Source organism: Ambystoma mexicanum, chromosome 11, assembly GCF_040938575.1.
Source record: "Ambystoma mexicanum isolate Mex_15411 chromosome 11, UKY_AmexF1_1, whole genome shotgun sequence".
NCBI lineage: Eukaryota > Metazoa > Chordata > Amphibia > Caudata > Ambystomatidae > Ambystoma > Ambystoma mexicanum.
In genome coordinates this window covers 97,186,686-97,205,425 of record NC_090934.1, presented here as the reverse complement: position 1 = coordinate 97,205,425, position 18,740 = coordinate 97,186,686, and the positions used below count along the sequence as shown (strand labels likewise).

At 46.0% G+C, this 18,740-nt stretch overlaps 1 protein-coding gene across 1 annotated transcript in view; it reads right to left on the bottom strand.

The window, feature by feature from the left end:
* Positions 1 to 18,740, bottom strand: part of LOC138503107 (uncharacterized) — a 112,003-nt gene that overhangs the window by 86,887 nt on the left and 6,376 nt on the right. The gene's annotated exons all lie outside the window — the stretch shown is intronic.

The following is an 18,740-nucleotide window of genomic DNA, read 5'->3' as shown; positions in this document are numbered from 1 at the left end:
TGCAGTAGAATCTACGCCCTCACGGAACCTGAAAATCGTCACCTACGGCAATACTTGGACCAATACCTTGCTAATGGCTTTATTCGTCCTTCCAAGCCTCCTGCATCCTCAGCTTTATTCTTCGTGCCAAAAAAGGAAGGTGACCTTAGAACGTGCATAGATTACGCGCATTAAATCAGATTAGGGTAAAAAACCGATTCCCATTGCCTCGGATCCCCGAATTACTAGACCAAGTAAAGGATGCTTGTATCTACACTAAATTAGATCTCCAAGGGGCAGATCATCTGGTACGTGTCAAGAAAGGCGACGAATGGAAGACTGCCTTTCACACCAAGTACGGATTTTTCGAATATCAGGTGATGCCCTTCGGGTTGTGCAATGCACCAGCAGCCTTCCAGGATTTTATGAACGATGTCCTTCGTGAACTCATTGACGTCTGTGTCGTTGTATACGTAGATGATATTCTAGTGTACTCCTCCTCAGAATCAGACCATGTTAAGCACGTGCGTGCAGTCCTTGAGAAACTACGCCAGCACAAGTTATATGCAAAATTGGAAAAATATGTTTTTCATGCTACGGAAGTTGAATTTCTTGGATTTATCCTGACTCCAAAAGGAGTCCGAATGGACTCTCGAAAGGTGGACACAATTCTCAAGTGGCCATCACCCAGTTCAGTCAAAGGGGTACAAAGCATGCTCGGATTTGCTAATTTCTACCGCAGATTCCTTCCGGTCTTCTCCCATGTTGTACACCCCATCAAAGCACTTTTGCGAAAAAACAAACGCTTCTTGTGGACCGAAGAGGCTGAAAAGGCCTTCCAAGAGCTGAAAACGAAATTCACATCAGCACCTGTCTTAAAGCATCCACGCCCTGAGCTTCCACACATAGTAGAAACTGATGCATCCAGTTTAGCCATGGGAGCTGTCCTGTCCCAGAAGGATCCTGAAACCGGTCAACTTCACCCAGTAGCGTTTTGGTTCAGAAAGTTCTCAGCACCTGAGTTAAACTATGCAGTTACCGATAAAGAGCTATTAGCCATCAAATCCGCCTTTAAGCCTTGGCGGCACTATCTTCTTGGTGCCAGGCATACTATTACTGTAATCACCGATCACCGGAACCTGCAGTATTTAAAAACAGCCAAAGCCCAATCATCGCGACAACTTCAATGGGCATTGTTCTTTGCCGAATTCGATTTCGTGATCACTTTTGACCAGGCTGCAAAAATGGCAAAGCAGATGCCTTATCCCGAATAGGGATGGGAGAAGCATATGCAAACCCGGAACCGGTGGTAATAATTCCAGAGCAAAGAATTCTTGGCATAACTACTCTACAGACACTAGAAGATATTCATTCAAAAATCCAACAACTCTTCGATCCAGCAACCCTGCAGGACTGGGTAAAGAAAGGCCCGGACTACTCAGTCGTCAATGACCTACCTTACTATCAAGGACGACTATTTCTACAACACAAGGAAATACAAGAACTAGTCATCTCCAATTACCATGACACCCTGATGGAAGGGCACCCAGGTATCGCAAAAACTGAAGCGAAAATTAAGAGACAGTTCTGGTGGCTCACTTGGCGAAAAGATGTAAAGTCATTTGTGATGTCTTGTGGCATTTGCGCCCAAAACAAAAGCCAGAAGAAAAAACCTGCTGGCCTTTTACAACCTTTGGATATTCCACCTACACCATGGCACACCTTGTCTTTAGACTTTATTACAGATCTACCTCCATGTAATGGATTTAACACCATCCTAGTTATTGTGGATCATTTTTCCAAGATGGCCCACTTTATTCCTTTAAAGGGGTTACCTTCTGCTTCGATTCTGGCCAAGGAGCTCCTCGAAAACATTGTTCGATTACACGGATTCCCTTCCGTATTGGTTTCTGACCGAGGTAGTCAATTTATCTCGCATTTTTGGAAGAAATGTTGTCAACTGGCACAAATCGACGTGAGGCTATCAACAAGTCACCATCCCCAGACCGATGGTCAGATGGAAAGGACCAACCAGACCCTTGAACAGTACCTACGCTGCATGCTACACCAGACCGAAAGCAATTGGAAAGATATTTTATGGATTTCCGAGTACGCATACAATAACTCTGTACATTCAGGAACCGGACAAAGCCCTTTTTATACCATATATGGACATCACCCTCGAACCTCAGAACTCGATACGCCTCAGCACTTAGAAATGCCAGCAGTTAGTCATTTGCACTCTACTATTACACAAGCCTTTAAGGAAGCCACAGAACATTTGAAACAAGCAAAAGAGAAATACAAGAAAAATGCTGATCAACATAGAAGTGAAACTCCACAATACCAGATTGCGGATCAAGTTTGGCTGGCTACAAAACATATACCTCTGAAGGGAACTCAGACTTTTAATCCTAGATATTTGGGACCTTACACCATTAAGGCCATTATCAACCCGGTGGCCTTCAAATTGGAATTACCCTCTAATATGCGAATTCATCCTGTCTTTCATGTTTCACTTCTAAAACCAGTTTAACCAGGGACAAGATTAACCAAACCACCTGACCCCATCTTGATAGATGGAGAACCTGAATTTGAGGTAAAAAATATCCTGGACTCCAAGATGATTAAATCAAAACTTTTTTATTTGATCGATTGGAAGGGCTACGGACCACAAGAAAGATCATGGGAGCCTAGCAACCACGTTCATGCACCTCGGTTGGTGAAAAGATTCCATCGGAACTTCCCAGATAAACCGGGACCAGGGAGAAGAACAATTAAAGGAGCGGCCTTGGGGGGGGGGTTGGGGGGGAGTGCTGTCATGATGCCTACCCCCGGCCATCAGGACCAAGGCCCTCAGCTCCGGGAGCAGGCATCCATACATTTGTTTAAACCTCAGCAGCCCCGGCTAGGGGCTGTCTGGGTTCAGTCCTGGAGCCTTAGGCGCCAGGCTCATAGACTTTACTTACCTGATGCAGACCATGCTGCAAAAGAGTCCAAGCCTACATGAGGCCTGGATGGGACTATTTTGTTACAGGGACTATTTTTTACTCGGGCGTGGCTCTAGGGAACTTCTTACCTGGAACTACTTTGGAGGCTATTTAAACCACACCCGAACAGCAGCACATGCTTCACGTTATTCTGCATCCAGCAGCGGGACGCTCACCGTGCCTGCAGCCAGCATCCAGTCTTCTGCCACGCCCACGTGCCTGAAGCCAGCATCCAGTCTTCTGCCACGCCCGCCTCGAATCCGGAGCTCCTAGAATAAAGAAGAAGAAAAGGACAAGGTTAGAAAATTAACTTATTTCAAATTCCTCACCTAATTCCGGAACCATTTCATCTCCGGACCTGGAAAGTACATCAGTCCTGCACGCGTCGCTTCGCCAGCTCCAGCACAGCGCCATACTCCCCAGTTCTCACAGCATCTTTCGATCTGGCACTGTCCCCATCATTTCTTCGCCGTAATCCGGCACCTAGGGGACACAAGAAAAAACAAGGTGAGCCAAGGGAATCAACAAATACAACCTCTTACCACCATAGACTTACCACCGGCGGTATTATTCCATAACTCTCCACATTTTCATATGCCGCATCTATAAAGGAGGGGGAAAAAACAACACGTTAATGCATGCAATAGTTACCGGACAGCGTTGGGTAACACAGACTCTTACCTGAACGCCAGCAGCAGCTACGAGACCTTCTTCTCACGAACTCAGTTGCAAGTTAAGGAAGGAAGGGGAGAAGAGTGAACATCGGGCCCATTGAACTCTTTGAACTTGATACTTACCAATCCCGCCAGGGACTTCAGAGTCAATACTTACCGGAACTCTCCTAACGCCTTCAAACCAGTGAAGTAACTGGTATCTACGCGCCCCTGCAAGACACGCAGGATGGAGAGCTCATCTTTTACGAACATAAGGTGAGGTTACTTAGGGGATATCGGAGGTGATTAGTGGGGGAGAGCGAGAACAGTTGGGAGGCCATCACTAAAACCCACAGGTGGTTAATCCCCGTCTCCACTTGCAGGAAAATACTTCTTCGGGTCCAGCAGACAAGACTAGGCAGGCCAGTCCAGACAGTCATCTCTGCACTACGCATCACGTTGAAGGAGACCGCAGCTGTCCAGGTCCGATCGACACCCCTGTGGGGTCCAGGTGAGCGTAACAGCCAGTAGGTTGGCTGTGTGGAACGACAGGACATGTGGCGCGCATGTGCAGAAGCCAAGGCATGTGGCAAAATAGCCAAGGAATGGGGCCAGGCATGGTGAATCAGCCTGCCGTCCCGCAACAGGGCAATGCACAGAACCACTCAGTGCAGCAGCAGACGTTTGGTTTGCAGCAAGGTGCACAACAAGGGGTTCAACCCACGAACATGGGGAACTTGACACAGGGACAATCCCAGCAGGCACTGCCACAAATGTCTCAGAGCACTAACTCCGGAGGGGGAAATCAACACTAGAAATGGGGGAAATCCACAAGTATACAGTGGGCTGAACTTATATTGAAATAGGACAGCTCACAGGGGACTCTGATGTGCTCTATCCCATCAGTGACACCAGACCCTAATAGGGAAGCTAGGGTGAATGTGGTCATAGGGGGTAAATAATATTCCTTCTTAGTTGACACGGGTGCGACACGCTCGTGCATACGAGAAGGCAAGTATTCCTTGTCCGGCGAGGCATAGATACTCACAGGAGCTCACAGTAGAGTTCCCTTTACAGACACGCTCCCAGTCTCTGTGGGAGAGCACGAAATGAATGTACCCTTATTGTATTCACGTCAGACCCCAGTAAACATCCTGGGTCGGGACTTAATGACTAAGTTGAATATGACAATCTTGTTTACCGAGAATGGTATAGTGTGCTCCACTCCAGGAATGCATTATTCAAACGTGTGCGAAATGATCAGAGCATACTCAGGACGTATAGCCATGAGATCTATACCGTTAGAGCCAGATGTCTTTGCATATGGCGTGTGGGTGCTCATGGTGGGATTGCCAGGTCTCGCTGATAGAACTATGAGGACACCTGATGAGTTCCTATTCAGACCAAGAACACCTATGCATGAAGAAGAGGGACAAGTATTTCCCTTAATGATACAATCTGCCGCAGTGTGAGGGAAAGTGGTATTGGTCGAAAGATATGTTGACAAAGGCAGACAATGGTGCACGATTATCGCCATCGAAGAAGGGTATCGAGTGACTGACGTCACTGATGACGATCTGTTCGAAGAACACCCTGACAGAAGAGGCAAGGGTGGAAGTGAGTCTCATATTTTGGGTCAAAATGATCAAACGGGAGGTGCCACAGCGAATGATGCTGGCACTGATACGTCCAGAATACTTCAAAGATGACATGGGCCAAGTGCCTGTTGCAATATGGACTACAGGGCCCTATGACGTAGGCCTCCTGAGGGGGGCAGGTGAAGTGAACATTAAACTGAAACCAGGAACAATTTTACCATGAGCGCGACAATATCCCATGTCCAGAGAGGCAGATGTAGGGATCGCAAAGACAATTTCCATCATCATGGAGCAGGGCATCCTAGTGACGTCAAAATCACCTTGCAACATAGTGATTTACCCTGTCAAGAAATCAAAGGGGGGGGTCTTGGCATTTAATTCAAGATTTAAGAGCATTAAACAATATTGTTGAAGCCGAGTTCCCTCTAGTCCCTAATACATCTACAATTCTATGCAACATACCCACTGAGGCAAAATATTTCACGGTGATGGACTTGAAAAACGAGTTTTTCTCAATCTCGTTGCACCGTGACTCACAAGACCTGACGTCATTTACCTTCAGACAAATGCGCCTGAAAAGCAGGACGTAGCCACAGGGGAATTGTGAGTCCCCGTCCATTTTCAACAGAGTCCTCCAGATGGACCTAAGCAATATTGCAGGAGACAGTGTTGTTTTGCAGTATGTGGATGACATTCTGATCTGCAGCATCACTGAGGAACAATGCAGGCGCGACTCTGTCCAGCTACTGACTATCCTGGCTGAGAAAGGATATAAAGTTGATAAGGAAAAGTTACAATACTGTCAGCGAGAGGTGCTGTACATAGGCCAGCTAATCTCTCACGAAGGGAAAAAGGTAACCCCAGAAAGGGCTGAAGCTATCATGAACATTGCTAAACCGCTCACGATAAAACAAATGCAAAGCTTCTTAGCCCTGTGCAATTATGTCAGAGCATGGGTCTTCGACTACAGCTCATATACCAAGCCCTTGCTTCAGGCCCTAAAGAAGGCCCAGGCAACAAAGGAAAAATATCGAATGGACTGAGGCAATGGAAAAGAGGTTTGCAGAACTCAAGGGGGCGATTTGTAAGGCCCCAGTTCTCGGTATTCTTAATTATGCACAGGAATTCTACCTGTTCTCACATACCGATGGCAAATTTATGACGGCAGTGCTCGCTCAGCGAACCTCACTGGGGTACAAGCCCATAGCGTATTACAGCAGGAGTCTGGACCCGGTTATGAGGGGCCACTTCCCATGCGAACAAAATCTAGCTGCTACTGCGTTCGCCATTGGAAAGGTGTCATCCATTGTGATGGGGTGCTCCATGACATTGTACGTTGAGCACTCGCTATTCGCCATACTAGAGAAGCCAAAGGGCACACTGACATCTCAGAGAGCGTCCGCATATGAGGTGATTATCTCTAACCCATCGATCAAAATAGTTTGATGTAAAACAGTAAACTCAGCTACGTTCATAGCTGAGCCAGTCACAGAGGGAGAACCCGTACATGACTGTGCGAATTATGAAGAATTCTATGATGAAATCCCCAGGGTAAAGGAAAATGCCCTGGCAGGTGGTGAGATCGTGTTCATTGATGGTTCATCAAGAATCGACCAAGAAGATGGACAAAGATACACAGGCGTGGCTGTGGTAAACACCTAGCGAATGGAGAGTTTCAGGTACTCGTCAGTGCACTAATACCGTCTCACTATTCTGCGTAAACTGCAAATCTATTGGCGCTGATACTCGCCATTGAGAATCATGCAGACCAGGAAGTAACGGAGTACAGTGACTCTGCCTATGTGACATCTACCGTGCACGCAGGCTTAGCACGCTGGAAAAGGAGGGGCTATCTCCGAGCGGACGGCCCGCCAGTGCAACATGCAGCCTTATTGGACAGGTTGAAAAAAGCACTACTGCTCCCAGTGGACATAGCGGTCGTGAAGTGCACCGCCCACACCAAAGGGACAGATTTTGTGTCACGTGGAAACCAGGAAGCGGACACGGAAGCTAAGCGTATGGCATCCAAGAATGAAACAATTATGGACGTGGAGGTGGCACGTACCCATGAGCGTATGATGGTAGCACGCGCCACACCAGAGGCCTATAGCAACATGGGACAGACTTAGCTAATGGAACTCCAAGGGGAGGCACCTCAGGAGGAGAAGAATTTGTGGAAGCGTCGCGGGTGTTCCTTAAACCCCTCTGACAGTTTGTGGAGGCAAGACAGCACTGGTAAACCAGTGATGCCTGTAGCCCTACTGAATGTAGCATTGGAGCAATTACACTACCCTATACATATGTCAAAAGAAAATCTCGCTGCAACGGTTGCAGAAGACTGGTTTACACCGAATTTAGCAGAGCATGTTGCATTCTTCATGGTGAACTGCATAATCTGCCAGCAATTCACCACTGGGCACACATTAAAAGTAGTGAGAGGAGTTATCCTCCGGGCAAATGGGCCATTCCAGCACTTGCATATCGACTACGTCGACATGATTCAAGTGTGCAATGGGTACAGGTATTTCATTGTGGTGGTGTGCCTATTCTCTATATGGATAGAAGAAGGTCCCTGTGCACACCAAGACTCTACCTGTGCTGCCAAATTTCTAGTGAGGGAAGTGTTCCCTAGATGGGGGGTGTGCGAGCTAATGAGGTCAGACAACGGGGCTCACTTTGTCAATGCAGTTTGAGCAGATCAGCTTGTTGCTTGGTATAAAGCACAAGTTCTCGTCGGCGTATCATCTGGAGGGGAATGGCATATGTGAGAGGCTCAATGGCTTGCTAAAAGGAGAGGATAGCCAAATTGAAGTTCACATTGAAAAAGGGATGGTTGCACTGTCTACCACTGGCATTGTATGCACTTCGGAACCAACCCGGTTCCGACCATCATCTCACGCCGCACGAGATAGTCACAGGCAGAAGAATGAGGTCCCCTCTTACCCCCCGCCCCCGAGATAGAGCTAGATCTGATGCCCAGCCAACTGGGGACAGAGATCCAGGATTACCTGAGCTGTATGACATCCAGCGTCTGTCATTTCAGGCCAGCTGCAGCGACGAAGGAAGGGATGCAAGTCTATGTGCGCCTCTCGTCTTCCCTGGTGATGCTGTGCTTATAAGGAACTTTACAAGGAAGAAGTGGGATGAGCCACGATTCAATGGCCCTTTTATTGTGGTGGACTGCACTCCTTCAGCCGTCAAAGTCCAGGGCAGAAGGGCATGTCTCTTCCTGAATGACATTAAACCTTATATAGGAGAGAGCCCTCCAGCTGCAATCAACTGCGAAGAAACCACACGTCAGCACGTGCAGACAAGATCTATGGCGAGGAAGAAGGACGCATGAGCAGCAAAATCTAGGCAAAGGAACTCTGTTTAAGATTGTGGCATTCAAAACTAGACCATTTAAGAAAAGAAAAGAGAAGGATGATAAAGGACAAAAAACTGACACTCTGTAAATCAAAGTTGCAGGGTAAAGAGAAGCGCATCCGAAGCCACAATAACGTTGATAACACAAACTTTTGAATCAAATCACACAAAGCATTGTAAAAACTAAGACTCTGATAAACTACAAATATAAGACATTTCTGAGAACTTGACACAGTATCCTGAAGCAACCAGTATCAAGACTTTGTTCACAGAACTAATGGTAGCTCCCAGCAGAAATCTCACATGGGATGTGCTCACCTACTTTCAGCTGGTGGTAATATCATATTCGTCGCTTATAGGGAGAGAAACCAGTGTCACATACTTTATTCGAGAACCTGCCAACAAGAAAATAATCTCCCAACAATTGACTGTCATCGCGGAAGCCATCGCCGAGATACCCGAGCACAGCGAAGAGGACATAAATGCTACCGCCGCCAGTAGACATTGATGAACTCACCTTCACTTTGTTCTTTCAAATAATCGAGAAATGGCCAGTACTCGTCGGGAGAACAACTGACACACACACTTTCATCAGAGACCCAAGAAACCTGGCACAACTGAACCAGCTGTGGACTAAATTAAATTACCTAGTGGCAATCCACGCAACAGGGAAGTGCAGAAACTGTTTGAATCAAAAGAAAAGCTTGTGACCAGGACCCAGCCAAAAAGGACAAATGTCCTTATCACCCGAGGACACCCAGCTGGCGCACAACTTTTTGTGTAGACTAGTCACAGACTATCTGGAAATGGTGGGGAGGCCTGCAGATGTTGACGTAATCACCTTCCTTAGAGATCCAGCCAATACCCCACACATGGGCACTCTCCTCCACGGAATCATGCTCCAAGTGGAGCCATCTACCTTCCAGCGAGAATACTTAAGGAGATTCCAGTGAGACTTTCGAAAAGACAAAAAAGCAGTTCTTCAGCTTTCCGCCGTGGGACAGATCGCGGAGAGCAGAGACAGGAACTACACCATCTTATTTTTTCCTTTTTCCTTTTCCTCTATTTTTCCTTATTTTGATTTTTATTTTTTCCATGTTGACTTTTATTTTTATTTTTACGTCATTTTACTTTTGTGTGATTTTTAGCAATTCCATCTTTTCATTCCTTCGCATTGAACAGGTTCCAGCATGTCCTCAGGACCAAGGCAAATTCGAGGAATGCACTGGCATTTTACCTACTATAGATATGCATTATGAATGTGATGTACCAAAGTTGCTAGCCTAACCCTTTTCCATAGTCTAGCAAAAGGAACTGTACTGCATACCCAGAGATTACCGTCATCACCCGCAAGAGGGGGGACACTTGAAAAGCACTTGTTACTTTTAGAATTAATGAACTCTTGCTACGAGATCAGAGCAAGAAAAGGAATAAATAACTGACTATGGACTTGTTCGAAATGGGGGCCCAGAACAGTAACTTAGTTTTACCATCAGCAGAGGGGCGCCCCGCTTCCCTGGAAGGAAATGCTGCCAGCTGTCCTACAAGTCTATAATGTGTATATGCTTAGTAATTATCATTGTGTTTTTATCTTTGACTATCCGAACTGCATTTTTTATTGGTGCACGAAGTGTCCCAATTTCAGTGCATCTACCAGATAATGAACGTCTGGGGCCTACAAAAGCACCCAGACCCTATATAGTGATCCCAGTTCCCAGAAAGGCTGATGGTAAAACAAACGAGATAAAACTAAATGTAATTAGCAGTGATTCATACACACTTGAGGTAATGAATGAAGAAAAAGGCTGGAGACAGGGTCAGCACGGAGTGAATGAAAATGTAGCACTGACCACTGTGTGTGTGTGTGTGTGTGTACACACACACACACACACACACACACACACACACACACACACACACACACACACACACACACACACACACACACACACACACACACACACACACACACACACACACACACACACACACACACACACACACACACACACACACACACACACACACACACACACACACACACACACACACACACACACACACGTCAATGGCAACAGGGCCTCAAAACAAGGGCAACAGAGAAGGGGAAACTGCCCACAGAAGGAACAGATCCAGAAAACAGTGGAAGTAACCAAGAGGAGCCAAGCGAGGAACCAAAGAGAGAGGGCATAGAAAAATCCCTCAAAAGAACAGAAGTAGCCACAAAGGAACTCACAGCGAAAACACAAGTGCTAATGGATCATCTGTTCCCGTTCATAGTCAGAGCTAAGAAACTACACAAGGAGCTGAAAACTAGAACTCCAGAGACTATAGTAGCAAGCATGTCAGTTCTAATGCAAGGAACAAGCATCAGGCCTACAACACAGCTCGCATTGGGAGGTTGGTGAGTCAATGGTGGTTAGAGGAAGTCTATGACAGACTGCAAAAGGGAAGGAAAGGAAACACAAAACCTTCTCCTAGCACAGCGAGACAGCCAAGGCAACCTGCTCCAACGAGACACCCAGAGAGGAAAAGCAGCACAGACGCATTTAGAGACATAGTCATAGCAAACTACAGAAAAATGCTAAGAATCAAGAGAAGCCCACATGAAGATAACAATGAACTTAACGATTACCTGGACAGCACAGCCCATCTCGGAAATAACATATGGTATCTGCACATGAAGGAAGTAGGACGAAGACAATCAGAAGGAGAATGCTTTGTCTGTGATCTTCTACCATACAGCATGGGAAAATCCAAGATACTCGTGGCTGTAGAAATTGATGTACCCACAGCACACTGTATGTCACACGTAGCAATGTGCAACACCAGAGGACAATTTATGGGAAGAGACGCCTCGTTGATATGGGCCAACGAAAAGGATTCCCCGGATGAAGATGGCTACGTCCAGGACATTAAAACAAGAAACAGGGCGCACACCAGGAATCATGTGATCAGGTACTAGAACCCTGGCATTAAGAGGTCTGGGATAAAATGGGAAATAAACCCGAGACTGAACGTTCAAGGAAAAACTGCAGAAGAGGCCAAATGCAGATTTGGGGGGACAGTGGTTTCCCCAGATGGATGGGAAGATGGAGTAGTAATCTGCCGAGCTTGGATGGTCCTTGGAGCCTGCCAAGAAGCAATAGAGAACTCACAGAGGTTATGCAAACCTCTATGGCCGAAACTGGTAAGACTGCTAACATGGGTCGAAGACAGATGAGGACCCCTGCAAATAGTACCACTGGAAGGCCCGCAACTAAGCTTCATAAGCAACGGCACGAGAAAGAAACTGCAGACGAATTTATGAAGCCCCAGGAATGACACACGGAACCGCAGTCATCATGGACCATTACTGGGCGTGTGGATCCAAGGCATACATAAGACTGCCGAAAAACTGGGGAGGCGTATGTACACTGGTGAACGTCCACGTTCCTGCACTAGTGATCCCAAAAAACAACCTGAATTTGGACAGTTTCCCAAAAGCAGATGCTCATCTAAGGAGAAGGAGATCTGTGGAACTGGTATCCAGAATGAAGAGAGAAAACTACTTTTCTGCCAAATCAGAAGAGGCATTCCATGCAATCCCATACGAACACAGGCCTTTCAGCCTCACCTCAACAGTGTTCACCACGATGCTCTTGCCACACATCCAAATTGGAGTGAATGCTAAATGGTTGCAGATAACCAGATGGGAGTTCTTTCAGACCATCAACTCTAACGTAAAAGGGTTTAACGCGATCAAAGAGGAACTAAGAGCAATCTGATTGATGACCCTCCAGAACAGGTATGTGCTTGACATGATCACAGCAATGAATGGAGGTGTTTGCGCAAAAATCAGAGAATTATGTTGCACATTTATACCATCGCAGGATGAAGAAAATGGAACTTTAACAGAAGCCATAAGTATGTTGACAAACCTAAAGAACCAGATGGTCGACGAAACAAGTGAAGTGGACGATGACAGCTGGTTTGGAGCCCTGTTCTCATTGGTCCCACAATGGATGGCAGATATATTCAAGTTTCTGGGAGCCTTAATAGCAATGGTACTGCTAGGATTCTGTGTTATCAAGATAATCATCACACAGTGCCAGAAAACTGCAAAGAAAGCCATTGGGATGAAAATAATGGTCGATGTCGAACCAGGATGGAAACCCAGAGACCTGACTGATGAAGAAATAAGAGAATTTGTGAAGGCCAGCAAATTTGCACCAGAAGGAACAAAGTTCACATATCCTAAGAGACGAGGAAGGTATGAAGGAAAATGGATCTACTGCAGTCCAAATGGACAATGCCAGCGAATGACCTGGAACAAAGATGAACATGTGAAAACAGCAGGAAGTTTGAAAGGAGTGATAAAAATATGGACTCCAAAAACGCACATGTTCACGCCATCTTGTACCAACCCTGAAGACAATGAACAAAACACTGAAGAATCAAAGGAAATAAACACAAAAGATGAAGCAGAAGTGGTTAATGAACCCACCAGAGGGGGGAGTGTAGAGGAGGTGCCAGACATGGCCTGCACCCCTGCCCCTCAGTTCGAGGTACCAGTAAAGTACTCGCCAAGGTATGTGACTTATGAGGAGCAGATGAACCAACAAAGAGCTGCACTGGGACTCTGCCCAGTGTACATCAGAAGAGCCATACATGTTGAAGCACCCATAACCAGACAACCCTGGGCAGCACGGTACCCTATCAGACAGCCATACCAGCCGCTGATACGAAACGATGAGTACTTACAGACTGTCCATGAGGAGACACAAAGAGCCTTGAGGGAAGGCAAATGGTAATGACACGAGGGCCTGAGTAGACTTGCATATTAACAAAGTTAACACCCCAGTGCGAGCAGCCTCGAAAGCAGATTCAAGAGACACGAAAGAGGAAACTATGTTGAAACGTAAGGAAATGTTGCTCTAAGACAAGATGGAAGAATCTAACCAGCTAAACTCATGTAAATAGGCTTGGAACGCAAGAAGCTAAGGAAACGATACGGCTTGCAATGCTCAGTAGAAGAATAGAGCGGCAAGCGCCAACCATAGATCTACCTCAATAAGGCACATTATACAAGTGCGACTCCATTTTGTTAAGCAGAAGTATGCCCAGGTGGCCAGAGGCGGCCTACTAGGCCAGGTTTCATATTCCAGCTAAAGCCAGAAGAAAGAGCGGAATCAAAACTCAACAAAGAGCAGCTCATGCCTGGGAATTCAAGGTCAACCCAAGGAAAGGGGGAGAGCGGCAACGTTGGAGAATCAAAACTTTAGAGCATACCAGCCTGCCTTGTGAAGGGCAAGATAAGAGGGGCCCAGGCAGGTGGCGAGGTTAAAGAAGAAACAAATACACGAAAAGCTTGAAACTGAAGCAGATTCACGGTGAACAGACATGTGACCAAGAGAGGCGCAAAGAATTACCAACGTCTGATGTCACCCAGATCCAAGGGTGCCATAACTTCTCCAGATAAGAGGCTACAGTTTCGAGGCCATGCCTAGCCAACTAATGGACACATAGCTCAAAAGGCCTGATTGATGGAGGGAGGCAGGGTGAATCTTGGGACACTAGGCACCTGGGTGTCCAGTCTGCATGCTGCTAATTAAAGTGGAGATTTATGGTTAGGGGTGTAACCAGCCCAATCACAATGGACCAAGTTATCTAGGGTCCTATAGACACTATAATCAATGGGATGTCGTAGTTGTAGTGACGTCTATCACGCATGATGTAGGGGGATGGGCGTAGACGCCCACCCGATAAGAGTTATCCAATCCGCATGCTCTGTTACCATATACAGTTATAGCACCTATACTTAAGTTACCTTTCCTAACCAATTGTATTGCATGACGAATTTGTAGAGTTAGACGTCAGTGATGACGAGTTTTGCCTATAACTATTGCTGTTTGACTGAAGTTCGAGGAAGTTGGAGCGAGACAGGTGATCGCAACGATACCGATTTCCATTTGTTTCCCTGTTTAATGTACATGTCACTAAACAGACTTTCCTTTGCCAAATTACTGAGTCCTCATTATTGAGTCGTGTTGGAGTAAGTGAATCCTGCACCCCCATTCCTCACATGGTGCAGCTATCTTGTCTTACAGGTACTAGAGGGTGTGCACTGACCTATGGGCCCGTCAGTGAATATCCCGCCCTCCTGTACAACTTTCTCAGACGGGTTCCATGTTTGAACCATCACAGATATATTTCAAATATACATTTCTGTGGTCATTCTTATGTTCCCATTCAAATTTGCTTTTATGCAAATCGCCAGGATTTAGTACCGCCTGGTGGATGCCCGCAGCTGCACTGGATTTGGTTCCTTGAGAAAATCGCGTGCTGCTTGACCTGGGCTGGGGATCCATCCCACAGCCCAGCCACATCACTCTGACCACTCCACTCCACTCCACTATCCCCACAAGAAGAAGGGCGTCCAGTTTACTGATTAGGAACTGGAGGCCTGAATATTCTCACATGCATGAGCTGCCCAAAGAGGTCACACCATAATGTGGAGGGTCTGGCACTCGCCTGCTTTATGCCTCCTGTGTTTAATTCTCTCCCCTTGCAAGTCTCCCTCTGTCATCTCATCTACACCCCCTGAATTCAGATCTCTAGTGGGGGGAGGGACAGATTTCCCCTGCCATGAGGGCCGGACTTAGGGCAGGACGGTCCGGGCAACCGCCTGGGGCACCATGCCCCTTCAGGGCGCCATTAGGCCCCTGCCATGCCAGTTCACGGCAGTCTTTCTAGGGCTCCCCTGAGCTGGCATAGTGGGAGAAGGTGCAGCAGGTGCCCTTTTGTTATTAAATGCACCCGCAGCAGTGGGACGCATTTAACAACAATAGGGTGCTGATGCACCCTATTCACATGATTACCTCCTCGCTCCAACGCGGGAGCGAGGCTGTTTCCATTGGAATAGAGCGCTCACGCAAATGAGCTCTATTCCAATGATTAGCTCCCTGCAAGGCGCAGGAGGTATAAAAAAAAGTGGCGCATACTGTCCCCCCTGCGCCACCCCTTGTTGACCAGGTGTGCGTGGGGAGCGGCGGTGGCGCCAATTCGCTCAGGGAGCTGCTGCTAAGGCTGGTCGTGCCTGCCACTATTTCAGTCTCACTTGTCGCTAAATGAGGCACTGACTCAAAGAATTCTGTTTTTAGTAGACGTTTATTCAGGTGCAAATTCCTCCTCCGCCTTGATGTAACTGGATATTCACAAAAAGAAAATCACGTGTACCCCATGCTATGGTCAGGTTTTCTTGCAAGTTACAAATGAGGTACCTCTGATCGGCAACCTCAACGCAAAGCACTGTAATCTCCCCTTCCCTCTCCTCCCAGCTAACCAAACCCACCCACCATCTTCCAGATGTGCCACAGCACCTGGAGACCATGCAAATGGCAGCGCCGCACTGTACAAATCCTAATAACATAACATACCATAACATTCACAAAGATAGGCCCAATTTACAAACAAACTTGGTGCTTTGATGTGATGGCCCTCTCTCTAGACAGAGTAACCTACTTCAAGTCAGATAAGTAAAAAAATTAACAAAATGAATAAATTAATACAAAATCTTGTGTAAACATGTTTCCTCTCCCTCAACCACATATGCTTATGCCGCACATTGCACGCATTGACACATCGTTGCACGTACTTCCACACTTCGCATCCTACACTTCCACCGAGAACTTTCCAGTGTGTGTTCAGAAACGTTCCCAAAACAACTTTCTAGTTTTGAGAGTGTATCTAAAAGTTAAATTTTCGGGGAGTGAACCTCTCATCCATTCATACCCTCCCCCGACACACCCACAACTCCCCCACAGACTCCTGAGAATACACACCTTTTTCTGGTTTCGGAGTAAGTTACGACTGCATAACTTACGCAGTTATGCATAAAATGCTGCAAGACGTACACCAGTAGCAAAGCTTAACCACTAGAAAGTCTGCTTATGAATAGAGCAATTAACTTGTGAGTAAATTGCTAATTTTTAAAGGGGATTAAGCTAGACTCCCGAAGCATTGAGCGCCGCTACCGATCATTTATGTTCCCTAGTCAGTCCTTCATCGCATCAATACTTCGGGCTATTGAGCATATATTTCTAGTAAGGGCCTCTGCAAGTTCGTCAGTAACTCAGTGGTATTTCTTTGGAATTACTGACTGCAATCGTTTACAGTTACTGTCACTCGGTGCAGCAAGATTACTGCCTGACTGAGCGGTGGTAAGGAAGCATTAATAAACATTTTTGGAGTCCTTAGGACTCCATAATAATTTTTGGGGGTTTTAATGTGAGCGGTAGTTGTGCATGGTAAATACACCACATTCTTGCCTTAAAATTGGACTCAAGGTTAAATTCGTAATTCAGCGATGTGGTAAAAGTGGCGCTAATGCCATTGCCATAAAAGAAAGTGGTGGTAATGGAATCACTACCACAAAATAGGTAAAGGGACACCAAAAAGTAGATTTCATATTAAGGACTGAGTGGGTGCTTGGCTCAACAATCAAAAGCAATTCGGGATATTCTCACAAATTAATATTTCTTTCAATGACTTAATGGAAATAGATCTTCAGTTCGTTTTGTCGCAGTTTATTACACGGTCACACCCAAGTCAGAGAGCTCCTTCCCCCTCCAATGTATGTGGAAAACATCAGCAACGTGCTCGACCTTGGAAGCAAGATGATATGAAGCAACATAGGTTCGATCCCCGGGACTGCACTTAGAAACCTCTTGGTATTTAAGCGCGTTATAAATACGCAACTAAGACAAAAAAAAACAACAATTATGCAACTAAAAAACAAACAATTCCTGTAACAGTACCTCGGTGCCCGCGGGCTGTGTGAGCGCTTTAAAAATGCAAAAAATTTTAAAATAAAATTCATTGATTTACTTTGATAAATATGCTAAGGATCTGCACGGGCAAATGGGATTTTTCAATGGGGGGCATAACAAAACGCTTGAACCATGTAGGGCTTATACAATCTTGGGATTTGTGGGTAGTTCTACTTACAGGAGAGGTCTGGACTGGGCATTAGGTAGCATCAGAACACACCACTGGGACAGCGAGGGGTCAGTCAATGGTCTCCTCTCTTCCCTCCAAGGGGTCCCAAGTCAGCATTTAAGTCTCCTGGCTCCTGTCCTCTACTGCAAGATTAGGCCTCTCTGCTGGGATGTTTCTCCAGGTTTTCAGCAGCAGGTTGCCTCTAGGAATTATTGGGATAAGTCCAGCTCTCATGCAAGCTGGATTAGTTATAGGGCAAATGACATCACATATTTGTCATGATTACTGCAAAAGTGATTGGTTTGCCTCCACTACCACCCTCCCACCTGGGTGCTGATAGGACATGGGGATGTTGGAGTGCTTTGGGTTAGCCGAGGGAGGAGAGAGCTTCATCATCCGGTGGGCTCTGTCATGTTTTTTAAACGAAATCTCACAAAATGGCAAGTACCCTTAATTTTCACATCTTGACATATATGAATAAATGTTTGAGAACTACATTTTAAAGCGGATCAAATGAGACTAATATGGACTGCGCACATCCTTCCTGTGTAGAGATACAGTTTTCCTCAGGAACCATATCCGTGAAAAATGTGCTATTTTATAATCTTCATATTTATAATTACTGGTATGCTTTTACCAACTTTCACATCTCTCGGTAAGGCCCAAAATCAAATTTTCATGAATAACTTTAGTTGTGTTTATCCCACAAAAATCGTTTTAGTATCGTTAGAAGGGTTTCACTGTCACCCTTCATAAAAGCAGAGAATTACTGTTGTGCGATGTACATTGTCCATTTTATGCGATAAAATGCGATTCTCCCATTGAAAAGCAATGAACAATTTCACTCCTCATTTGCTAGACCCCCACCTTTTTAAAAGTTTCATTTCTCCTCCTTGAGCGCATGCGACGTCAGCAGAGGGATCTGTGTTTATATTAGCTTACCTCTTCCAGGTCTAATGGCCACTAATGGCCTTACTAATGCACTGTTTATGGTACTTAAGTGCTGTAGAAAAGATCTGTCCTAATCTGGTCTTCCTCGCATTTCTGATCTAAGAAGTAATTTTTTTCTTGTATTTTTAACGAATGGTTCTGATGGATGAAGGCAGCCAGTCCTGAATCTCCAGGGCAACAGGGAGGCCCTAGGGGTCTGGTTCCACATCTGACAAAATCACCGT